A 14,806-nucleotide genomic window follows, 5' to 3' on the forward strand; every position below is an offset into this window, starting at 1 on the left:
TCTATTGGTCACCATTATTACTTTCCTATAAATCATTAACCCCTGATTTCTTGTATAGAACTCATAAACATATTATATAATATCAAAATTCAGTAGTAAAAGAGTCATTTCTAGACAAAATTGGGAAGCTGGCAAAGCTTTTCTTTCCCTTTCCTTCCTTCTACCTAGCTACTTTCATGTATCCATGATCTCCTCCTTTCACCAGAAGATCATCACAAAAGAATCACATAATTCATATTTTCTATTTCTCAGAATAATTTTCATTTAAAATGGAAGGAGAAGAAATGGATGAATGAATAAATGAAAAAGCATTCATTAAGCACTTACTGTGTACCAGGCACATAGTGCCTAACCTTTGGAAATACCAATATGAGTAAAGCATGATGACAGGATTCTAATGGAGCAAGACAAATTAAGTGGGGAAGAGGTGGTCTGAGGATATGATATAAATGGGAAGTCATAGGAATGATGACTGGAGTCTTGGCATTTCCATAAAAGGAAGCAATTATCTGATTAGTATTCTAAGAGATAGAATTGTAAGGCTTGAGGGAGAAGACTTCAGGAAGAAGTTATAAATGCAGCAGCATGACAGGAAGATGGGATATATCATGGAGGACTTGAGTCTGATCAAGATAAGATAAATGTTCACCAATCAAAGTAGAATCATGATCTCCCTAAGATCTGAGAGAAGAATCCTGAATTTCAGATCAGAGGTAAAGGCTAGAACACAAGAATAAAACAGTTTGAAGTTATCTGGTGTAATGTGCAGAGATGGACAATAGAGATATCACATAAGATAGTGATCCTAGTGGAGATTATATGTACTGAAAAGATCAGAGACAGGACATTCATTTGAGAAATGCAGAGAAAAACAACTTGAGGAGAAACACAGGCAATACTGAGGAACTAAGAAAAAACATCTCCTTAGACATAAGTACTAAGAGGACCTGAATGACAGTAATTCAGAGATAAAAACACTTATTGATATATTAGAATAATTAATTGGTCAATCAACAATCATTTATTAAGGGCTACTCTACGTCAGATCCCTGTTGAAGTGCACTATTTTACAGGAACAATGTGATAATCCCATTTTCAGGACTTTGGAGTTCATTGCTGGGAAACTGGATCAAAAGAATTATTTGGGTCTGTGGAAAAATTGTATATTAATTTTTTGTGTCATATGCAACAGAAATGTAGAATTTGGGTTTCTCAACCTAAGATAGAAGTTACTACACATGAGGAGGCCTGGATTTTTTAGGCAGAGGAGTTGATACAAAGTCACAGCTTAAGTAACTACTAAAGAAAACAGCTCAAAAGATCCAGCAGTGGCAATGAAAGAAGTAAAGCAAGAAGCCACTTATAGAAAATAGAATATGGAAGCCAATAGATCTGAGGAAATCAAATAAATTGAGCACAACTAATAACACCTGACTACTGAAGAATAAATACCATAGCCAATTGAGGAGCTGATCTGACTGAAAGAATGTTTTGATGTTGAGAGTCAGTTGGTGACATGAATAGCATGTTAAATGAAAAGCTATCTGGGCCTGTATTGTTTTCTAGCACCACCTACAGTTTGAGAAATACAAGAAACCTTTCAAAAATTTGCCTACATTGCCCTTTACTATCCCATATGGCTTAAGGGCAGACAGACAGACAGAGACAGAGTGACATAGACACAGAGAGAGGAGAGAGAGAGGGGAGAGAGAGGGAGGGAGGGAGGAAGGAAGGAAGGAAGGAAGGAAGGAAGGAAGGAAGGAAGGAAGGAAGGAAGGAAGGAAGGAAGGAAGGAAGGAAGGAAGGAAGGAAGGAAGGAAGGAAGGAAGGAAGGAAGGAAGGAAGGAAGGTTGACACAACTTCAGCAATCAGAATGTAGTGGAAAAGTAATTTTGTCCAACAAAAGAGACTCTAAAGAGACCATAAACATCCAAGCATGTAGTAATCATGACTGCCCCAGGCATATCAATCTCCTTACTCATTCATATGTCTTATTTCTAGGTTTCTGTGTGTGTGCCAATTCTTCTCCATAGATACAGTGTGCATCACTAGGATAGTGTGGCATTGGTTTAAAGATAGATTGTATAATAACCGAAGACAAAGGAGGAGGAGATGATGTTATAGTTAAGTCAATAGATAGAAGGAGGGTGAATCAGTTTTCCTCCTTGAGTCCTCTATGGTTATGGCCCCTCACTGTGTCTGCCTTTTCTCTCTTTATTGCCAGGCCCTTCCTAAATGATAAACTTCTTCCTTCTAGGGAGAGACAGGTCACTTCTCTCCCCCCTCAGCTATGACTGTCCTCCACTGAGGTTTGAGTCAGTAAAAGGTTTTAATAACAGGTTTATTCTATGAAAACAAAGATGAAGGACAAGGTTGAAATGGATGGTGGATTGGGGTTAAAAGGGAAAGAGGGTGGAAGGAATCCCTATCTAGATAAACCCTTCCCCCCAAAATTAGGCAACTAAGATTTGGTGGCCTGAGTCCCTGAGGGGTTCAGAGAAGTGAACCCTGGCTTCTGGCACAGAACAGCAGGTGTCTTAAGTGAAGGGTAAAGGGAGATTATGGCAGGTCTTCCTGTGGACTACTTACTTCTTCAGGTTTTTGTCCATTTGTTGATCTGGAAAGATTGGGATCAGGTTTCAGAGAGAGAAAGGTTTCTGGGATCAGGATCCAGTCAAAGAATGGACCTTCACCTTAGCAGGTCTCAGTCAACTGACTCTCCCAAGGTTTTTTTTTTTTTCCTTTCAGAGTCCCAAACCTTCTCTCTATGCCCAACCCCCACTGCTGATGGAATCCTTGCAGCTCCACCAGGCTTTCCTTCCAAAAGTCTCTGGTTTTTCTCTCTCTCACAATTGTTATGTATTGATTATTCCTGTTTATGCCTTTAACTTAGTTAAATGTTTCATGTTTGAGTTCAAAGAATCACAGAATTTGAGAGTTGAAAGGGACATCGGCCACCATTTAGCCCAACTCACACATAAGGAAATCCCTTTTCTAACATAGCAAACAGTCATCCAACTTTTACTTGAGGACCTCCAAAGGAAAACACCATTTCCAAAGGTTGCTCATTATACTCTTGTAAGACAATTGAATGTTCTCAATTCTGCTTTCCTTGTAACTCAAGGACAGGATTTGGACCAGTATTTCTGGCTGAAGATTGTTGTGCAATTTTCCTCTATTTCATCCAAATTTTGCCTAATTTCTCCATCTGATCTCCTTCATTTGTCAGATCACAACATTATTTTCTTCTCCTTATTTGGCTTAAATGCTTTTTTCCCACTCCTTCATCCACAACTTTTTCCATGGAATTATGTCATTCATTGTAATTGATATGTGTAAAGGAAGACATTGGAAGCATATCAGGAGGTATAATCATGGGTACAGATATGTTTTCATACCCCAGATTTACCCTAAGACCCTAAGATTGAGTTAGCATTGCCCAGAGGTCATAGTCTCTCTCAATCTCTCCTCTCTTTCTCTCTCTCTTTCTCTCTCTCTCTCTCTCTCTCTCTCTCTCTCTCTCTCTCTCTCTCTCTCTCTCTCTCTCTCTCTCTCTCTCTCTCTCTCTCTCTCTCTGTCTCTCTCTCTCTTTCTCTCCCCCCCCCAGGAACTATGACTCCCTAACCTAGACCTATCTCTAGGCATATGTATAAAAATATGTGAATGAGTCAAAACTGTGAGAGAATGTGCTGTGCTACAAACACAAAACTGATTCAGTTATTTCTGTGGTGGAATTTCACGAATCAGAAGGAGGTACTTTTAAGCTTGAGGAAATCTTCCACCTAGAAAACTTTTTAGCATAAAAGCTCTTGGGAAGTAGACTAAGTGATCACTGATGTCTCTGGACAAATATCTGATTTTCTGTTTCTGATGTTTCATGAAAATTAGTTTAATTTAATAATTGAACTAAGATGATTCATTACAAAATGTGTGAAAATGAGATTTTATAATTCAAATTTTAGGGATATTTTCTCAAAGATAAGTTTTGCTCTAAATTAAAATTACACTTCAGTAGCTCCATGATTTCATTGATGCTAATCCTGCCTCAAATGAAGCAGATCACAACTCAGCCATGAGGAGCTCATCAACATCATCCAAATTTCTGACTTTATATTAATTTCATACCAGCTAGTTGTACTAAGGTTTGAACTACAAGATGGAGGAAAGGTCTCTGAAAGAGAGGTAGTTACAGGAAAAAAGTGAGGTTGCTTGTAAGGACATATATGTTCCAGTGACCACAAACAGCTCATTCAACACTGAGAACACTAAATGAACATGCTGTCAGACATGAGACTCAGATTTCCAATAATTGGAATGATGAATCCAATCAAAGTGATTGGGGTGTCAGGACAGGTAGGTGGCAGAGTAGAAAGAGTGCCAGGTCTGGAGTTGGAAGAACTTGGGTTCAAATCTGAATTTAGACACTTCCTAACTGTGACCCTGAGCAAATCACTTCACCTTGTTTGCCTATCTCTTGCCCTTCTGCCTTAAAGTTCTTACTAAGTCATAAATAAGGGTTTAAAAAAAGAAAGTAATTGGAAAACCACTGCCCCATACCAAACCCATAGGGTGGAACTATGGGAGTGTTTTCTCATGTAATATAGAAGCTGCTATATGATGGCATTCAAACATCATGATACTGGTTTGGGATTTTATCATTCTTTTATACAATGTGTCAATCCTTAAAACAAGAGAAGAGCAGTATAACTATTCCCCTAATAACTAGAGAGCCACAGTGGTTTTTTTAATTTTTTTAATTACCTATTAGCCCTGAAAACCAAAGAATCACCATGTGCTCAGCAAAATTGTTTATTTCTATTGAGAAAACAAAGATATGTTCCAGGGTTAGAAGAAAAGAAAGGATTAGGGTGGCTCAGTAGATTGAGAGCCAGACCTGGAGATGGGAGGTCCTAGGTTCAAATTTGGCCTCAGACACTTCCTAGCTGTGTGACTCTGGGCAAGTCACTTAACCCCCATTGCCTAGCCCTTACCACTCTTCTACCTTGGAACCAATATGTAGTATTGATTCCAAAATGGAAGGTAAGGGTTTAAAAAAAATTAAAGAAAACCAAGGCCAGGGAGAAGGAGAAGATTATAGGTTTTAGAATATTCTTTAAAAATAGAGGCGGGGGTCTTTAGGATTGAGTAACAAGGGAGAAACTACTGCCTAGCAAGAAAAGTTTGGAATGTAAACCAGGACATGAATTTGACAAAAGTGGAAGAAGACAGACTTGGAGTTATCTACAGGTACTTAGGGTTCACCCAGGGCTCTTCTGAACCTTTCTGGTGCAAGAACATTTACAAGTTGACTTGCAGGGCATGTGTTATTGTTTTATCAGGTTAATATTGATGTTTCTCATCAAAATTTAGGCAATTCTAATAACATAGAACCATAAGAAATGGGATGATTCTAACAGATGGTATCTTATTCCCTAAGATAACTTACCTAAAGTATCTTTGGACAAGGCAGGAGCACAGGATGAGTGGTATATGTCTGCCATATTAGTAGTTAGAGAAATGATATAGGACTGCTATGCTCCACAAGCTTTTATCCATGTTCTCATGTAAACCTTCACAGGTCCATCCAAAATACTGGAGATTTTCTTTTAGGTCCTTTAACATTAGATGGGTAGATCCCACTGCTATACATATACCTCAAGGAAGTCAAAGATTGAGAGAAGTAACCCATTGACATCAAAATAGTCATAGCAAGATTTTTTTGTAGTGGCAAGGATTTGGAAACAAAGTAGAAGCCCATCAGTTGAGGAATGGTGAAAAGAATGTAATAAATTAATATAATGAAATATTGTTACAGTGTAAAAAAATGATGAAATATTAAGAAAAGCATGGGAATGAGTGGGCAAAATGGTGGGGAGGCCACTCTGAAAATAGGAAAACATAATGAAGAGAAGAGAGGACAAAGGAATTAAATGAACTGATACAGAATAAAGTGAGCAGAATTAGAAAATCAATATTCAAATTGCAACAATATAAAAAGAACAAAGATAATTAATAAACTGCATACTATATAATTATAATGACTGAACATGGCCCCAAGGAGTATTGAAAAAATACATCTCATTCCCTTAACTAAAGAAGTGAGTGATTTATGTGTGTGAAATATTTTATATACTGATTGGTTTTTCTAAATTGCTTTTTTGTCTTTCATTAAATGGGGTGGAGTTGTAGGTGGGGAAGAGGGTAGTTGGGAAGGGAAGAGGGTGGGAAATATTTTGCAATGAGCTCAGCAAGACCTTCCTAGAGACAAATGCTAGAGAATATAAAGACATACAAGAAACCCAGAAACAGTAGACCCTGCATTGAGACATATTTTTTAACACAAAGAAATCTGAACCACCTCATTATTTTCCCTCCTTTCAAGACAAACAACTGCTAGTTTGTCCCCAATTTTGCCTGCCAGATACAAGCAGTCCTAGATATGCCCCACATAAAACCTAGAAAGATAAGTTGGTGCAGTTCTCATGGTTGTTAGTAACAGGTGCTGTCTTGCCATCCCCAGGACTTGGAAGCCTTGTTCTTAAGTTCATCCTTCATCATTCCTTCTTCTTTCCAAGTGATTATCCCAAACCTTTCCTAACAATCCTAAAAACAAACAAACAAACAAACAAAAAAAAAAAAACCATGGGTATTCTCTAGCAATCCTCATGGATTGTAGAGTTCAGGTTTCAATGTGCAGCTGTCTTTCTTTTGAACAGTCCCCCTTGTTCCCACTCTTATTTTACTTCCTTTTCTACCCCCCTCCCTATTTATCCCCCCCCCTTATTTTCCCTGTAGTCTTTTGAAAATTAACCCCCTGCTCCCTCCCTCTCTTTTACTGCTTCCCTCCCCACCAGACCTTTTGTTACCCTTCTACCCCCCTATAGGGTGCAAATCTATTCTCTGCCCCCAATGGATTGGATTGTTTTTCCTCTTTGAGTCACTTTCAAAGCACATAAAAGTTGAGTATTTCCTGTCTCTGACCTCTTTACCCTTCCAGTGTATTGATGTTCTCCCCCCTCCCACCATGAGCTTCTTTGTGACATATAAATTTACCCCCATTTGTTTCTTTTCCCATTTCTTTTAATATTAACCTATTTTTAAGCTCTAGTTATATATATATATGTATATATATATATGCATACTCATGCATATGTATTTTTGCATGCATATATCTATATACCTATTTATGTCTTGTCCTTTCATCCTATACAGTTTGTTGCTGTTCCCTCTAAGTATACTTCTTTTTGCTGCCCAGGTAATAACAACAGTTTTTAAGAGTTACCAATGACCTCTTTTCTTATAGGGATACATATCATTTTAACTTATTGAGTCTCTTAAAATATTTTTTTGTTTTTGTTTTTCTTTTTCCCCCTCTTTTTTAATTACCTTTTGATGATTCTCTTGAGTTCTGTGCTTGGACATCAAATTTTCTGTTCAGGTCTGGTCTTTTCTTTACAAATTCTTGAAATTCTTCTATTTTGTTAAATGACCACACTTTCCCCTGTAAGAATATAGTCAGTTTTGCTGGGTAGTTGATTCTTGGTTGTAGACCTAGTTCCCTTGCTTTCCGGAATTCCTTTCTTTTCTTCAGTGTGGATGCAGCCAGATCCTGAGTTATCCTCACTGTGGTTCCTTGGTATCTGAATGACTTCTTCTTGGCAGCTTGTAATATCTTTTCTTTGGTCTGATAGTTCTTGAATTTGGCTATAACATTCCTGGGTGTTGTCAGTTGGGGATTAAGTACAGGAGGTGATCTGTGGATTCTATCAATCTCTACTTTTCCCTCTTGTTCAAGGGTTTTGGAGCAGTTTTCTTTAATAATTTCCTGTAATATAATGTCCAGGCTTTTTCTTTTGTCATGGTCTTCTGGTAGGCCAATAATTCTTAAATTGTCTCTCCTTGAACGATTTTCTAAATCCTCTGTTTTGTGAATGAGATGCTTCATATTTTCCTCAATTTTTTCATTCTTTTGGTTTTCTTTTATAGTGTCCTGCTGCCTTGTGAGGTCACTCGATTCTAGTTGTTGTATTCTGGTTCTTAAAGACTGGATTTCATCCTTAGTTTTTTGGTCGTCCTTTTCCTTTTGGTCGGATTTTCTTTGGAGGTTATCTTTCATCTTCTTCACCTCATCTTTCATCTGCTTTGCCTCATCTTTCATCTCCTTTGCCTCATTTTCCAGCTGGTTGATTTTGGCTTTCAAGACACTATTTTCTGTTTCCAGATGACTTATCTTAGTTTTTAAGTTCTTTTCTCAATTGTCTTCAGCCTCTCTTAATTGTGTTTTGAATTGCATTTTGAGTTCTTCCAAAGCCTGTATCCAATTCGCTGGGATTTCTGATTTTTCCTTTGCTGGGTCCTCCCCCTCTGTTTCATTCGCTCTTTGCTCATTACCTGTGCAGAAGCTGTCTATTGTAATTTCTTTCTTCTTTTTCTGTTGTTTGCTGGAGTTTACCCCTACTTTGCTCCCCGTATTTGGCTGGGCTCTTGCTCCTCTCATTTTGTTTTGGTTTTGGGGCTGTCAGTCTCCCCTCTCGGAGCTTTGTCAGATCTCTTGGTACAGTCTCTAGGGGAGGAATGTTAGCTTCCCTGACCTCTGGAGGCTTTTGATTGAATTGAGTTCAACTGGACTGGGCTGTATGTGGTATGAAGCTCTGAGGCTCTGAAGACTCCTGGAAGGCTGGGCCATCCAGACTCTCTCCAGTTCTCTCCAGCTGCTTCTCCACTGTCTGCAAGTGCCTTTGCCCGCCTCCCTAAACTCTGAGGAGTTCTGATGGGATTAGATTTAACTGGATTGGTCTGGATGTGCCCCAAGGCAATGGTGAGACTGGAGCCCAATGGAGGGACCCAGCCATGGCCAGTTTCTCCCTGGCTTCCTCCCTGCTGTCCAAGCTGGATGCTCTGAGCCCAGCGCCCCGCTGCTCACAAGGTAGACCCTGCAAACCAGCACCTTTGCCCGCTCAGAGGTTCCCGCTGCTGCCATGGGCTCAGCCCTCTGGGTTGTGGGGGAGGAGTCCTGGGACCTACCCTCTGCCTTCTTCTTAGCCCTGAGTATTCTCGGATTCCGGCTTTTGGGGGGCGTATCTTTTGATTTGAGTCCAGAAGGAGGGTTCCCTGCTTCTGTCCTGTTGTTCAGATTGAATTTCGGTGCCCTAGGAGCATTCAGTCTGTATCGGTTAAGGAAGGGTCTTCCACGAGGTCTGAACTTTTGCTGCTTGCTAAGCTGCTATCTTGACTCTGTCCCCTGCAGCTGTCTTTCTTAAGGGAAAAAACTTAATAGTTTTGGGTATGCCTTCTTATCAAATACTGGCCAGACAATGACTGTCCCTCCTGATCATTTTCCATACCTTCTTTTCAAGTGTCACATACTCCAACTCCAGAGTTCATTTCACTACTCCATTTTGATATGTTCTGAATAATAGTAGAGTTATATGGGTTTGAGCTATTTAACCAATCAAACCTAAGGAATATTGATTAATGAATGAATATCAGCCTGGAGTCTGATTTCTGATACAGTTCTGAAAAGCATCTGTCCTTACTCAGTTCTGTGAATAATACTTCACACATAGCAACCACTTAATAAATGTTAATTGAATTGGCTAAAGACATAGATGGCAATTGGAGATGACATTAAACTGGAACTACAATGGATAACTAAATTGAGATTCCCAGACTAGAATGATGACCTGAAGTTAACAATATAAAACCTAGTAGAGCTAAAATATAGTATTTACTTTAATTAAACAATTCGATTTTTAAAATTAAGGACCTACTAAGAGTTAGGCACTAGAGATACAAAAACAAAAAAGAAACACTTAGCTATTCCTTAAATTATCAGAATTCATTGATCAGTTGAACTCCATGGTGATTCCTTTCTTTTTCACACTTTCAAACAATAAAAAGAGTATCTAAATCACCCTCACAGGCAATTCATTTGCTAGGCTAGCTACAAATATCAGCTAGCCTTGTTGACTGTCAGTTAACCTGACTAATGGTGGGATCAGCACAGGCTCCATAAAGAACATAACATTCTAATTAGGCTATAAAGGATTTATGGGAATACAGTGGGCAAAACAGTGGGAAGGCCACTCTGAAAATAGGAAAACATATAATGACAAGAAGAGAGGACAAAGGAATAAAAGATACTAGCTCTGGGGGAATATGGAGTGAGGGAATTGACTAGAATTTTGCCCAGTTTGGTAGGAAAGTAAATTAAATGGTGGATTGCAAAAAGGCTGATAAAGCAGTATGACTTCTGACTAGCGGAAGATCTTTGAATCCTGGGTCAAAGATTCTGAATCATACATCAATTTTGTTTGTATCCTCAATGTTTAACAGTACCTGGCATATAATAGTTATTTGATAAATATTTGATAATTTAACTTGACTTCTTTAAGGATCAGTAAAGAGTCAATAAAGATTTCTTTTAGACATAATTAATCTATGTCTAAAGAAGATCATGAAAAATCTCTATGTCCTAAAATCTTCATTTAAAAGACATATGGAAGGGTAGCTAGGTGACATTGGATAAAGCAACAGGCTTGGAATCAGAAAGACCTAAGTTCAAATCTTACCTCAGATGCTTCCCAGCGGCATGATCTTGGGCAAGTCACTTAACCCCAGTTGCCTAGCCCTTACCACTCTTCTGCCTTGGAAGAGATGTTTAGTATTTATTCTAAGACACAAGATAAGGGCATTAAATAAATGAATGTAGGAATGAAAGATGTGTGAAATGACTTAGAAAGTTTAATGTTTATGGAAAATTCTAATGATAATAACAGGGAGATCTGTGGATACGAATTCTTATGCACTGGAGGCAGCAAGATGTCACAGTGGAGAGAGTTCTAGACCTACAGTCAAGGATACCACAGTATAAATCCAACCTCAGATACTTACTAACTGTGTAAAGCCACTTAACCTCTATTTGTCTCAGTTTTCTCAACTGTAAAGTGGGGATAATAATAATAGCATTTACCTCCCAAGATTGGTGCAAGAAGCAAATGAGGTAATATTTGTCAAGTACCTGGCACTTCATAAGGGCTTACTCTCTTTTTGTGAAACCAAAACAAAGCCCATAGTGCATAGATGTGGGAGAAAAGCCTGTGTCATTCAGGAGATGCCTGTCCTGATGGCCAAGATTTAGATGTCCAGAGCAATATAAGTGATGAGTGCTATTATTGTAAAGTATAATAATAACTGAACTGTTCATATTTGTGTAATTACTAGATTTAGCTATCTGTTAGAAATCTAAAGAATAGTTATTGTTGTTGAGTGCATGATACTTCATAGATAACAAAGCACTTCTCCCCAAACAACAATCCTATGAAATAGGTATCTCCTTATTTTGTAGAAAAAAAGAAACTGAGGTTCACAAAAGTTGGGGCTCATTCATGAGTTACCCAACTCATAAGTGTTTGAGCAGGGACTCAAATGCAGGCCCTTTAATGCAAAGTTCAGTGGTCTCTTCACTACAGACTATTAATTCCCTTGCTAGAGAAAATGTTTAAAGATAAGTCCTTCCTGTCCTGACATTTGAGCTCAAAATTCACATGGTTCCTAGGAAGAGATCCCCTACCTTTTTAATTCTAGATTTAAAAGCTAGAATTTATTTCAAGCTCTTAAAACTGGTAAAGAGTAGCTTAAAGGCAAACTAGAGGCATTCACTTTATAATGACAAAAGCTTTTGCTGCCTTTCCTACATGTAGTCCAAGAATAGGATTAACTCTAGGGTGAGAAACTGCTGGTTGTTTTCCACCTTACAAAACCCTGCTGGGATATTGTATCTTATTTAAATGTGAACAGCATAGGTTGGTAAATAGAGAATAGCTGTTTCCATTTCACATTTAGTCTTACTGCCAGAAAATTCTCCAGAGTCCCACTAGCTGACCTGAATTATGTAGCCCAAATGGGTCAAGGCTAAGAGGGCTGTAAAGCCAAGGCTGCTACTCAATGTACCCCACATCTAGATGGTATATTAATAACTCTGTCTGGGACCTATTATTTCACTTATGTGGGAACGCCTACCTCTAAAGTCTTAAGAGAGTTGTCTGTAGCCCAGAGAAGGTAAATGACTTGCCAATGATCACACAGTAAATAAATATTAGACACAGGACTTGAAAAACCAGGTCCTCAGTTACTCAAAGTGTAGTACACAATCCAAAGTATAACTATTATTAAAATAATGCTATTATAAATATTATTAGAGGTAGCAAGGTGGTACAGTGCTGGGTTTAGAGTAAAAGAAACAAGCATTCAAGTCCTGAGACACCAAGTACCTTTAACACTGAGAAAGTCATGGAAGTCTCAGTTTCCTCATCTGAAAATCAAGGCACTGGATTCAGCTCTTACTATATCATCCTATATTCTGGTGAATGAATGAATAAAGCATTTATTAAGTACTTACTATGTACAAAGCACTGTATTAGGCATACACTGAGGATACAAAAAAAAAGCAAGACAATCAATCCCTGGATCTCACATTCCATTGGAGGAGACAACACAAAGGGAAGGTTCGAGCAGGGAATGAGCAGATGGAAAAGTCCCATGGTGCTTAGGGCACAAGAACAAAGCAGCTGGTAACCTCTTCATTAATGATAGGCCATTGCTAGACATATTAATGTCTCTTTTATGGAAGTCCCAAGGCCTTCAGTGACAAGAACTTTCTTTTCTGGATCTCCCACAGATCTGGCTGTAGCACAAGCAGGAGCAGTTGCCAGATTTCATTCTCACAGGGATTTCATTCCCAGAATGATGGCTGCAGACCAGGGACGGGAAGCATTGTTATTCCATGGACTTTGGGTTCAGGGCTCCTGGGCTGACTGCATCAGGATCTGAGGGGAGACAGTGATCAAGACAATGATGGTGGCTTAACTTTCCTGGCATAAGCTGCTTCTAGTCTCTTCCTCAGAGTGCCTCACTTGGGCTGGGCTGGCTTGCCTGAAATACAAGTGATGGTTAGCAGCTGTTAAGGATCACTTCTCCACAGAATTTGCTTCTCCTGTATCATGGTTGGCTGGACTGGAAGTAGGACCAGTGATTTGGGACAGAAAAACTTTGACTCCAATGCTGTAATTTATGTGCCTGCCTATTGGTAACAGTTGGTCAGCAGGTTTTGCTAGAGGTAATGAGAGAAGTGGGGGCCATCTTCACAATTATTTCTTGTCCAATAAGGAATACTGAAATCCTATTTCCTTCACATTTTAAGAATGCTTTGCCCACAACCATCCTTCAGAAAGGGAATACAATTAATATTAAGTAAAGTGAATTAGCATTTGTTAAGCACCTACATTTACAAGACAATGAATGCAAGGACAGGCCAAAACAATCTCTGGTCTCAAGGATCTCATGGTTCAATAAGGCAAACAAAATGCAAACAATTATATACGGAAAACGTTATACAGGAAAAAGTGGAGATAATCGTGGAGGGAAGGCACTAGCATTAGGTAGTGTTGGAAGGAGTTTCCTACTAAAGGTAGAGTTTTCACAAGACCTAAAGGAAGCTAGAACCTCTATTTTATACAGAAGAAAAAAGGCTCAGGGAAGTTAAGTGACTTGCCCACAGTCATACCTTTAATAGGCACTGGAACTGTGCTTGGGATTCCATTTTCTCTTAGACCTCTAAACGGTATAGCATAGTAAATGACTTCTACTCCTGCTGTACTTCACTTCTGATTCACAGTAACCTTAAACTCAGAATGTCCTAGGTCTCCATAGGGTTTTGTGTAGAAGATGGAATCCGCTCCTCCGCCCAGCTCGTCCCCACTCTCGATGTGTAGCTGGTTGTCACATGAACACTCCAAACAGGTCACGGGTGAAAAGCCCTAGGAACATGACCCGGAACTAAAGGTTACAAGTCCGGGTTCAAGAGAAAGGCTAAAGGTGTAGAACGAGATATGCGGGGGTGGAGGGCTCTCAGTTTCTTTGGAGGCGGTGGGGAAGGAGCAGAATCTATCTACAAGGTTTCAAGCTAGTCAGAAATTCAGGAATCATCTAATCCAGTTTGGTTTGTTGTTGTTGTTTTTTTTAAACAGATGAGAAAACCAAGGCTAGAAAGATTTAAGGGGTTTCCCCATGTTCAGACAGGGAGTAAACAGTAGACCCAGAATTCAACCTCAAGTTCCTTGACTCCAAATCCAATATTCTTCCAATTATAACTAGAACCAGAGTGGGGGGAAAGTAGGTTATTCTCCTTTATTTAAGGGATATTCTTCCTTTTCCCTCTAATTACAAGGACTATTTGTCATTATATATTTCTTCTGGAGTACAGTGTATGGGAAATGGACATCATGATGAAAACATGGACAGATGGTGATATCCATTTCCCATACGTTTCAGAGGAAACATTTATGGATAAACAGTCCTGGAAAAGAGCCCTAGGAAAAAAATGATTCATCAATTCTCCATTTCAAAATTAATCATGGTTACACTGGTGAAGCCTTTTAAGCAGTTGGCAAGATGAAACTTCCAGAGTTCAAAAGAGCATTTCTGCTCTGTATTCTTTATAAAAGGGTAGCTTTTTCTCCTTTACTCCATGGTGGTATGTTGTTTGGGGTGGGAAGGTGTGGGAATTGCCAAAATAATTGGTATGTAGAATACTGATTCTCTTTTCATTTTGGGGCTTTAATAGTTAGCTGACCTTTAATATGTTTGGGTGGGAGGGAAGCAATATTTACAAAGACAGAAAATCTCCCTGACCTTTTTGTGTCCTGTGAAAACCAAATCAAACCCAACAGGCAAGATGCCTTGGCACTGTTGAAATCAGGTAAAAAAAAAAATTGGAAAATTGGAAAAGAAGCCGCAGATTAGTGGG

General features: G+C 39.0%; 1 long non-coding RNA gene across 1 annotated transcript; it reads right to left on the reverse strand.

The window, feature by feature from the left end:
- Window positions 1–4,796: 4,796 nt before the first annotated feature.
- Window positions 4,797–14,252, reverse strand: LOC107651818 (uncharacterized). The gene is made up of 2 exons (XR_008917656.1): window positions 13,565–14,252; window positions 4,797–6,603 (listed from the first exon to the last, which is right to left on the reverse strand). It is a non-coding gene; the product is annotated as an uncharacterized LOC107651818 (long non-coding RNA).
- Between the last annotated feature and the right edge of the window lie 554 nt (window positions 14,253–14,806).

Source organism: Monodelphis domestica, chromosome 3 (genome assembly GCF_027887165.1).
Source record: "Monodelphis domestica isolate mMonDom1 chromosome 3, mMonDom1.pri, whole genome shotgun sequence".
Classification (NCBI taxonomy): domain Eukaryota; kingdom Metazoa; phylum Chordata; class Mammalia; order Didelphimorphia; family Didelphidae; genus Monodelphis; species Monodelphis domestica.